This window comes from Arachis hypogaea, chromosome 3 (genome assembly GCF_003086295.3).
Source record: "Arachis hypogaea cultivar Tifrunner chromosome 3, arahy.Tifrunner.gnm2.J5K5, whole genome shotgun sequence".
NCBI classification, from domain to species: Eukaryota; Viridiplantae; Streptophyta; class Magnoliopsida; order Fabales; family Fabaceae; genus Arachis; species Arachis hypogaea.
In genome coordinates this window covers 30,188,601-30,200,369 of record NC_092038.1, presented here as the reverse complement: position 1 = coordinate 30,200,369, position 11,769 = coordinate 30,188,601, and the positions used below count along the sequence as shown (strand labels likewise).

The window sequence follows — 11,769 nt, the reverse complement described above, 5'->3', positions numbered from 1 at the left end:
TAAAATTTTAAGATCTTTTATCCGTCTAAAAACAACAAAATTTAAATCTTAATACTTAGTTAAAGAATAATGACCTTAGTCCTTGGTCCTTACATTCGATCACATTTGTTGGGTTTAACATTTTTCATAATAAAAAAAAATGAAAAATACATGTTTTTGTAATTATCATTATAGATTTTTTATTTTATCAAAAGCAAAAAAGTTAGGAATTACTCACATAGGAGATTATAATGTAGAGAGATTATTTTTTAAAAAACTTTTCTTTTTCTACTAAAAGGATTAATCTTTTAGCATTTTCCTTTTTCCAAAAATAGTATTGTAAAGCGAAATTTGAAAAGATAAAAGACTAATTTTTATCCTTTTATGTTATTAAAGACTAATTTGTCAACATTTTTTTATTAAGTATTAATTTATTTGAAAAATTGTTAGAAATCAGTTGAACTATTACTAATCAATTATTATACTACATATTAATTTGCTGTCAATATCAAAGAAATTCAATTGATATCAAAGTAATATTATTTTCGGCAATTATTTCTAAAATTTTAAAACAAATTTAAATCATGCTTTAATTTTGTTTCTAAATAAACTATACCATAAGATTATCAAGATGACAAGCTTATTGGGCTCCCATAATGTTCTATTTTGGAGATGGGACATTATTTTCCTATAGTATTTAATCTTGCAGTGAGTGGATACCTTCTCTCTTAAATATCTTATGCACCTTCTTTTAATGTATTTAAGTTTTATAGTGAATTTCTAAAATATCTTCTGTCGACAAACATTCAAAAGATAAAAATAAAAAAACAAACAAACATGGAAGACAAAATAGAGACCCAAGGAGCAAGCTACATCAGTTTGCCATGGGATGGTACATTTTCACTTTGCTAACAGATCTAGCAGCTAGTTTCTATTGGTTTAATTTGATTCTTTTTTCGCAGTGAAGTAACGCTCAACTAAAATTCAGAGTTTTGATATTTATCCAGTTCACCATGAGATACAATTAGTTAGCGCCACCAAGGCAGGGAGGAATGGTGAGGCTTGTGGTCCGGTGCTAAACGCCGGGAGAGCGGCGTTTAGCGCCACACGTCCAGAAAAGAATGTGAGGGTTCCATGGTCCAACGGCGTTTAACGCCACAATGTCAAAGACAATTTCCTTGCTTTCCTTCTTTATGAATTCTACCGAATGCTACCTGAAATCAATAAAAAGCCACAACAACTCAAAATAGCATCCACTAGGGCATAATTCACCTAAATCCTTTAGAAAATCAACAAATCACCATACAAATCATACAAAAAAAGACACTTATGATACTCATGCATCACTTAGCTTTGGGAATGAATCCTCTCAATTTTTTTTTCACTTAAAAGAATAAAGTGTGATCTATTACTATTAATTTTATAAATGAAACCAAAAAAAAAACATGAAAAAGGAAATATTCAAGGATTAGAGTTTTACTCCCTCAATAAAAAAAAAATTGAGAAAATCTATTCCTTATTTGTTTCCAACAATAAGAGGCCAGGCGGTCATTATTTTTAAAAAGTTAAGAAATACAAAGATCTCGAGCAACACTTTTTTTTGGGCTCCTAGCCGAAGTACGAGGAATTTAACACTTTTGGCTTTTGTAACAAACAATCTAATCCACGGTATTTCCCAATCTGACAGGTCAAAAACTAATCCGTTACAGATTAGCCACTAACCAATGAATTGCAGCATGCACAAAACAGGATTCAAATCTGCAACACTTGTTTAAGCAAACAATTGAACTGACTACTCATCAACTCAAGTTGATTCTCGAAGTGTGTATTACATGTTTTGTTATCAAGAAATATGAACTGAATGTTTTTCAAGCTTGGTTTATTAGTCAAGATAAAGTTAAAGATATTTATGCAGAAATAATTGAGTCTTGTATTCATCAACACTAATTAATTCCATACCCTCAAGAATTTATGAATGTCTACCTAATAAGAACCATCTGCTTTTCTGCACCTACCCCTCCAATGATAAACTAAATATAAAAAATACTATAAAAATTTTATTATTATTATTATTATTCATACAAAAACTTTAAGAAGAAAATTATAATGATAAAAAATATAATTACAAAATTAATAGAAATAATAAAAAAAACATAAAATGCACTAATTCAGTATCGCTAGACATAATGTCTGTGTCTATATCTCTGTATCTCTATCTCAGTATCCACTACTTGTAAACAACTGCAACCTATATGTTTGGGTTCACAGCGCAATTTTGGGCTCAGTACATCAGAGATACAACACAAGATACAAAACCTGTAGTCATTCATATACTACACAAATTCATCGTGGACTAATACAGTAATAGCACGAGCAGAAGAGGTAGTTTTATTCCCCCCATGCCATATATATATATATATATAGAGAGAGAGAGAGAGAGAGAGAGAGATCAGAAAAGGGAGAACGAAATTAAAAGGCCCTGTGATATATAGAAAGCAAACCTAAAAATCTCGTTATGCCCAAGTCTTAAAATTATTAGCTTCTTTGGATATAAAGCATTCACTACCTACGTATTTCAGCTGAAAAAGCGCACCATGAAAGTGACCCCAAAAATTCGAAATAATCATCTAGGCTTTGAGCGAGACCTAGAAAAACACACACAGAGTTAATAGGCACCATGTAGTTTATGATGATCCCAGATTACAATTATTAGCATGCAGCATAAAAATCAGATAATAATTATTAAGGTAAAGTATTATTTTGGTCCCCAACGTTTGAGTCGAATCCTAATTTAGTCTTTTAACGTTTCAAACGTCCTATTTCAGTCCCAAAAACTTTCAAACGTCCTATTTCAATCCCAAAAATATTTTAGGTGGGTTCAATGTTGTCCACCATTAATTTGACGCAAACAATTCATATATTGAAGAGCCAATAACATTTGATTTCAGTATGTAAGTAAAATCGATATACCAACGATCACTAATATAAAAGTTTTTCTTTTGATTTTGAAACGTTGATTATTGATTGTTAGGATTTGGAGTTTTGTACCAAAAGAAAATTAAGAAGTGTTACAAAAAGGTTTTAATTATGTTTTTCTAACACATGGAAGAATATATGACTTAACTAGTAACGTTATTAACATCCACATCACTCACTCTGTTAACTATTAGTGTCAAATTTAACAGTAGGACAACTTAAACCTGTTTGAAACTTTTTTGAAACAAAAATAAGACGTTTGAAACACTAAGGACCAAATTAGGATTTGACCCAAACATTGGAGACCAAAATAGTACTTTATCCTAATTATTATATATTCCTTCTTAACATTCCAAAAATATTCTCTACTTCCTAAGAGTTAAAACCTACTCCATGGCCTAATCCCTTTTTAGTTTATCTGGGAATATTTGCATATATAGGAAGAAGCAAAGATACATTTTCCTTTTTGGATTAAAGAGACAAGAAAAACTATACTCATAATTTCAAAACTATTCTACACAATAAGACTCGGGAAATTATTTAGACAATTCTATATTAAAATTTGGATTTAACAGGGTTTAAACCACTGACTCGGTTTAATATGCTAAAAATTTAAACTTTTCAATTCGAAAATTCACTGATAATATTTGAACTTGAAAAATTATATGGAATGTGAAAATATAATTATTTTTTGGGAAAAAAGTTTATGTGGCACAAGTAATTGTACATATTTAGATCAGCTCCGTACCACCAACGGAAAAAAGTAAAACGAAAAAAAGGACCAAAAAATTATTGAATAAAACCAGAACACATGCCTTTAAAATTTGGCCCCTAAATAGGGCGTGAAAGGAGAAAAACACCCCTCACCCACTTAAATGATACCTGTGGCCACTCACTCTTTCTTTTTTCATTTTTCTTTTTCCCTTCCCTGGGAAACCAGAGAGTTACAAGAGTGAGAGAGAAAGAAGAGGAAATCCTAAAGCATTATCACTCCTTCAATTTCTGATCATTTCGAAACTCCAATAAAAAATCTGTTTTGATCAAAGTGTTCTTCTCACTTCTCTCTATGCAAACATATGTTTTATCAGTAAGAACTCGAGAAAATCCCTCCTCTCTTCTTATTTTCACGGTATTTTTGTGTTAGGATTCTCCCGAAATTAAGATTTGTTATTTTGGTTCTTGCAACTTTGATTTGAATTTTAGGAGCCCTATGCCTTAGGTTTTCGCAGTACAAAGGTGAAAAGAGTTTTCTCTCCCTATTCCCCTTCATTTTTTTCAAAACCCTATGTTAAGGTTTAGTAAATAGGTTTTATTTTGATATTAGAGAGTGGATTAAGCTAGATAGTAACCCTACGAGGGCAAGGAGAGCATTATTTAAGGTACGGGTTGGTTATTGGATAAATAATATTAGGTTGAACTCTAGGTTAGGCTTTCTTTTTTCTCTTTAGTTTTACACCAAGGATTTCGAATGCAATTTATCAAGAAACTGAGGAAAACAAATTGCTTTTGTTTGTGTGCTGACCATCTGCAGGTCATGTTAGCCACATGTCTTGCCATGTTCCACGTGTGTTTGTTTAGCTATAGGCAACAAGTTCCTGAGCTGAAAAATCATATTTTGGTTCGGACACAAACAAATTCATGAACATGGTTTGTATCAATATAACCATGCCTCAGTGTTGAACATCCAGACACAATTAAATTGGTATGTTTATGCTTCCTATATGTATAATGGTGAAATAAGTACACATAAATGCATCCTAATGTTCATATTTTGAAGTTCTTATAAGAGAATATACACCCGAAACAGAAAAATGCTTTCAGTCTTTTTCTTTATTCTAAACTTTGAAAATATAATAATGGGAAGACAACGTTAGTAATGCCAAGCTGGAAATTCAACTACAACACAGGTTTTGTTCGTCAGGGCACAACATATTAGCATCATCAACTAACCAAGCACCACCACAAGAGTGTTACTAGGTTCCTTCCAACAAGTCATCACATAGTGCCCTGGCAAAGGCCAAAGCTATTGATGACACTACCCTCTTACTAGGGCCAAATGTAAAATCATTTATCAGCACCCTACCTATATTAGTATGCACTGTAGTCATTCAAGGCTTAAGATTAGACAAACCACATATTGATCTTCAAACTAGAGGTTAGCTTGAAAATATGAAAGTAGCTATCTTTATCATTTTCCAAAATCAAAATGGTATCATCAACAAATTGCATGAGAAGTTGAGAACCACAATCCTTTCAAGTCCCACTCTGACACCTTTAACAAGCCCCCTCCTCTCTCTGCTCTAGAAATAAATCAACTAAGAACATCCACCACTAAATTGATTAAAAAGGGGGATAGAGGATCATCTTACCTCAAACCCCTCACCACAAAACCATGTCTTTGGTTCACCATTAATAATAACGAGAAAGTACTTGTAAAAGGTAACCTAAAATCCAAATTTTCATTTAAAGCTAAACCCTTTCACTTCATCCAATAAACCCCAGTTGACCCTGTCGTAGCTCTCTCAAAGTCTAATTTGAAAACTAGACTTTCTTTCACTTGCTTTCTCATATCAGACACCACAATCAAAGTTACATCGACGATTTGCCTAACAGCTACAAAAGCACTTTGATTTCCGAGACGGTGCCTCCTAAAACATCACTCAAACTGATCAAAAGGACCTTTGTGTTTATCCTATACAGACTAGACGCAAGGCTCAACAGTCTAAAATGTTGAACTCTAACTGACCTATCTTTCATAGTAATCAATGTGACTAAAATAAGATTAATCTTAACAACAATCTTTCCTTATGAAATTCATCAAACACCTTCAAAAGATCATCTTTAATGATATCCGAACACCCTTGAATAAAGGTTGCAGTAAAACCGTGTTGAACAGGAGTTTTGTATTTGTCCATACTCCAAATAGCATGCCTAATTTCCTCTTCCTCAAAAGGTCATTGCACAAAAGTTTCCTTTTCAAGATGGATGGGGGACAAATCTAAACCTTCAGAAAAAAGGTCTAGAAAGATTATCTACTGAATATGGGTCCTCCAAAGAATCAGAAACAGAATTGCTATCTCTCACTATTCATGCCCAAAATCTAATTCCTTTATTAGCTTCTCTTCTTTCCCCTGTTGCTATCATGTAACAAAAGTGAATGCCTTTCACTACTTTGCCTCATAATATCCAAGATGTTGTCTAAAGCCATGATCAATATCTCACGTACTTTTGCATTGTTCTATTACAATCTTTATTTGAAGAATACACAGTTTTTCTTGTCATTAAATTGAGTCAAAAGCAAGTTAAGTTTCTTTGAAAATATTCATCTCTTGTTGTTTCACTAGTGTCTTTGGCAAGAAAGGAATGAGAGAATTTTCAAGGGGACTTCTGCTTTTGTGTTGTTCTCTTTAGATGGTCTTTTGAGACGTGTTAGACGTACAAAGAAATTAGCATGTCTTTCACACGATTCAATCTCATAAGTCGTAACACCTAATTTTCTCATTCTTTTTTCTTGTGATGATATCATATATTCTCTCCATGTACTCTTAACTTTTCTCCTCAATAAATGTCTCTAACCAACTAAAAATTAAACAACACATGATAAACTATTAATAAAGACTAACAGTTTTTTTAGCTTTCTTAGAAGTTAGAAGTTCCCACCTCTGGTTTGTTCGAATTTCAGTTGAAGATAAGAGACAACAACAGTGAAAAAATGGAAATAAGAACAAGGAAAAGCCAAGTATTCATGACAAAGAAACCAAGCACCCAACATTGAAAGGAAAATTCAAAAGGACGAATTACCTTGGAATTCATTTGTACAACATGAGACTCACATTCTTGATCTTGCAGAAGGCAATGTCCTGCAACAGAGAAGCAGCACCAAATTCGGCATTCTGCAGAGTTCGGGAAATGAATTTGGGCCATCATCATTCAGTACGCATTGTACTAGAGAAAGAGAGAAATATTAGGGTTTCAAAAAGCAGGAGGATAAAATTGGGAATGAGTTAAAGGGAACTAGGGAAGAACATTTTCCTGACAAAAAAATTGGCAGCAGAGGGTTAGTTACATGGAATCAGCACACTTTCATAGAATTTGGATTCATGATATTTCAAAGGTGAAACAACGGTAAGGTATGTATATAATTCAGAATAAGAAACATTCAACAGAGTGTTAGGGATGTTTGGCAGTTTGGGGGCGGAAGAGTTACAACAAACTATTGCTGATGAGAAGAGAGGCAAAGGGAGAGAGAGAGTTGAGCCTGTTGGCACTGGGAGCGCTTGAGAGCGGTGCCAGCGCTGGAGCAGAGGGTGCGCACCGCCTCGGATTCATGAGGGCAGGAGAGAAAAACAAGGCAGTTGGCCAAGGCGTGGTTAAGGTGACGGCAAGCTGAGTCGCGGCTAGGACCTGCCGGGATTCGACGGTGGCATTCCAATAGCGCCCGCTGCAGCCGCTCGCATGAGCCTTCGCTTGTCATGTTTATGCTTCTTGTTAGAGATCACAATTCACAACCAAGCTATAAGATTAGCGCTGATTTGATAATCAGGTTCCCCAACATCATAAATCATAATTTCCTCGCATGAGCCCTTCTTTTTTGTCTATGCTTCATAAGTTCATATAATGTATTCTGTATAGTATATATATGAATTGTATTATTGTCAATTTTTTTTTCCAAGATATCTTTTTTTTTTATTTATAATTCATAAAAAATAGTTTTTTCTATTTTTAATATTAAAAAAAAGCAATATGTCATCAAAAAGAAATAAATGTCAAATTAATGTATTAATAAACAATAATATAAATAAAAAAGAAATAAATGTCAAATTAATACATTAATTTGACATTTTTTATTTATTTACTTATTTTTGAAAAGTAATATTTAAAATCGGTTTTAAAGAATAATTTTTTAGATTTTTTAGTTTATAATAAACTTTAATAATTTAATTTTGATGTACTGTATAAAAGAATTTTATATATACATCTAATTATATAACGTTAATAAAAATAACTACTTTCGACAATTAATGAGTAAATGGTTGGTTATTTAAATGAATGATGTAGTTAAACGATCATGTAAAATGATTTTATATGACCATTCCATTCTATCAAAATTAAAATCAAATTTTAATTAGAAATAACAAAAATATTTATAAAAGGATACTAATAGAATTTACCTACAATGGAGAATTAAATAGAAACTACAAAATTTTCACAAAGATAAAAATTTGCCCCAATAAAAAAATTAGGAAGTATATGAGAGTAGAGGCATCGCCCTACCAAAACTTGTGAAATTCTTGCAAAGTAGAAATTTACTAAAATACTTTTACTTATATATAAAAACTATAAGTTGTCATGTTGGTAGAGATGACAAGTAGGGAAGTCCGCCCTGCCCGCCCAAAGTCCACCAATGGCCCAACCCCGTTTAATGAGGCGGTTCTAAAATCTCACCCCACCCCGTCTAATAGCGGGCTGTCGGACCAAATCCGTCAAATCTCTTTTTTTATTTTTTTATTATTAAATATTAAATAATATAAATTACCAAAAAAAGTATTAAATAATATATCTAATTTCACCACTATTTTAATAAATTTATAATTTCTAAAGGCATAAAAAAATTATAATTTTTAAATTAACAAACATTAAAGTTTTTATAATTATAAATACGTAATAAACATAATCATAAACCAAGTTTTTTGAAACAAAATAATAAAACTAACATTGTCCAAAATAAAATAAATATTGTCCAAAATATATATTTAAACATTTACAAGTTTAGAACATAATCAATCAAACGTAAAATATAATCCAAAACACTGAATTAGAACATCTTCAAAAAAATTCTAAACCTGGCAGGGACGCCTGTCCCGCACCGCAATGCCCATGGTTTAAACGATGCGAGTTAGACGGATTTTTGATGTGTGGCGGTTTTAATTTTCTAGCCCAACCCGTCGCTTTTTTTGGCGGGTTATAAATATCGACTCGGTAGACTTAACTAGTAGGTTTAGGCCTGTTTGTCATTCTTACATGTTGGATATTTAATACTAATTTGCGTTGGTTTTTTTGAGTAAAAAAAAATACTTTTCTTAAAAAATAGTATTTTTGTTCAATTTAAAATTTATTTACGTACATGTGTGTATATCTATGAAACACAGACACTTCTTTGATTTGTCGTATCTCTGTGTTGGACACATTTCGGACACGACACACATCGACACTCCTTACATCCTTGCACCAATGAGGCGTGTAAAACGCCTTCTGCATGCAATTCTGGCGTTCAACGCCAAATTATTGCTTGTTTCTGGCGTTGAACGCCAACTTCATGCTTGTTTTGGGCGTTCAACGCCCATTTGTAGCATGTTTCTGGCGTTGAACGCCAGTTCCATGCTTGTTTCTGGCGTTCAGCGCCAGCTTTCCTCAGTGTGTATTCCTGGCGTTTAAACGCCAGGATGTTGCTTGTTTCTGGCGTTCAACGCCAGATCCATGCTCTGTTCTGGCGTTGAACGCCAGCCAGATATTCCTTACTGGCGTTTAAACGCCAGTAAGTCCTTCCTCTAGGGTGTGATTTTTCTTCTGCTATTTTTTATTCTATTTTTAATTTTAATATTTATTTTGTGACTCCACATGATCATGAACCTAATAAAATATAAAAGAACAATAAAATAAAAAATAAAATTAGATAAATAAAAATTAGGTTGCCTCCCAATAAGCGCTTTTTTAATGTCACTAGCTTGACAGTGGGCTCTCATGGAGCCTCACAGGTGATAAAGTCAATGTTGTAGACTCCCAACACCAAACTTAGAGTTGGATGTGGGGATTTAACACCAAACTTAGAGTTTGATTGTGGCCTCCCAACACCAAACTTAGAGTTTGATTGTGAGGGCTTTGTTTGACTCTGTACTGAGAGAAGCTTTTCATACTTCCTCTCCATTGTTATAGAAGAACACCCTTGGGTTTTAAACACAAGGTAGTCCCCATTCAATTGAAGGACTAATTCTCCTCTGTAAACATCTATCACAACTCCTGCTGTGGCCAGAAAAGGTCTTCCAAGGATGATGCATTCATCCTTCTCCTTCCTAGTGTCTAGGATTATGAAATCAGCAGGGATGTAAAGGCCTTCAACCTTTACATACACGTCCTCTACCAATCCATACGCCTGTCTTACTAACTTATCTGCCATTTGTAATGAAAATATGGCAGGCTGTACCTCAATGATCCCCAGCTTCTCCATTACAGAGAGTGGCATAAGATTTATGCTTGACCCTAGATCACACAGAGCCTTTTCAAAGGTTATGGTGCCTATGGTACAGGATATTTAGAATTTGCTAGGATCTTGTCTCTTTTGAGGTAAGGTTTGCTGAACCCATGTATCTAGTTCATTGATGAGCAAGGGAGGTTCACCTTCCCAAGTCTCATTACCAAATAATTTGGCATTCAGCTTCATGATGGCTCCTAGATATTGAGCAACTTGCTCTCCAGTTATATCTTCATTCTCTTCAGAGGAAGAATAGTCTTCAGAGCTCATGAATGGCAGATTGAGGTTTAATGGAATCTCTATGGTCTCTATATGAGCCTCAGATTCCTTTGGGTCCTCAATAGGGAACTCCTTCTTGGTTGGGAGACGTCCCATGAGGCCTTCCTCATTGGGATTCACGTCTTCCCCTTCCTCCTTGCATTCAGCCATATTGACTATATCAATGGCCTTGCACTCTCTCTTTGGATTCTCTTCTGTATTGCTTGGGAGAGTACTAGGAGGAGTTTCAGTAACTTTCTTACTCAGCTGGCCCACTTGTGCCTCCAAATTTTTTAATGGAAGACCTTGTTTCACTCATGAAGCTTAAAGTGGCCTTAGACAGATCAGAGACTATATTTGCTAAGTTAGAGGTGCTCTGCTCAAAATTCTCTGTCTGTTGCTGAGAAGATGATGGAAAAGGCTTGCCATTGCTAAACCTGTTTCTTCCACCATTATTAAAGCCTTGTTGAGGCTTTTGTTGATCCTTCCATTAGAAATTTGGATGATTTCTCCATGAAGAATTATAGGTGTTTCCATAAGGTTCACCCATGTAATTTACCTCTGCCATTGCAGGGTTTTCAGGATCATAAGCTTCTTCTTCAGAAGATGCCTCTTTAGTACTGTTGGATGCATTTTGCCATCCATTCAGACTTTGAGAAATCATGTTGACTTGCTGAGTCAACATTTTGTTCTGAGCCAATATGGCATTCAGAGCATCAATTTCAATAACTCACTTCCCTCTGAGGTGTCCCATTATTCACGGAATTCCTCTCAGAAGTGTACATAAATTGGTTATTTGCAACCATTTCAATAAGTTCCTGAGCTTATGCAGGCGTTTTCTTTAGGTGAATGGATCCACCTGCAGAATGATCCAGTGACATCTTAGAGAACTCAGACAGACCATAATAGAATATATCTATCATGGTCCATTCTGAAAACATGTCAGAAGGACACTTTTTGGTCATCTGCTTGTATCTTTCCCAAACTTCATAGAGGGATTCACCATCTTTTTGCTTGAAGGTCTAAACATCCACTCTAAGCTTGCTCAGCTTTTGAGGAGGAAAGAATTTAACCAAGAAGGATGTGACCAGCTTATCCCAAGAGTCTAGGCTATCCTTAGGTTGTGAGTCCAACCATGTTATAGCTCTATCTCTTACAGCAAAAGGGAAAAGCATGAGCCTGTAGACTTCAGGATCTACTCCATTAGTTTTAACAGTCTCACAGATCTACAAGAACTCAGTTGAAAACTGGTAGGGATCTTCTGATGGAAGTCCATAAAACTTGCAGTTTTGTTGCATTAGAGCAAG

General features: G+C 34.2%; 1 long non-coding RNA gene and 1 other non-coding gene across 2 annotated transcripts; one reads left to right on the top strand and one right to left on the bottom strand.

Annotated features, from left to right (window-relative positions):
* Positions 1-728: 728 nt before the first annotated feature.
* On the bottom strand, positions 729-7,569 carry LOC112790101 (uncharacterized). Its single transcript, XR_003196501.2, has 2 exons — positions 6,757-7,569; positions 729-1,193 (listed from the first exon to the last, which is right to left on the bottom strand). It is a non-coding gene; the product is annotated as an uncharacterized lncRNA (long non-coding RNA).
* Positions 7,570-11,401: 3,832 nt separating this feature from the next.
* Positions 11,402-11,505, top strand: LOC112793264 (small nucleolar RNA R71). The gene has a single exon (XR_003197966.1). It is a non-coding gene; the product is annotated as a small nucleolar RNA R71 (small nucleolar RNA).
* Positions 11,506-11,769: the final 264 nt, after the last annotated feature.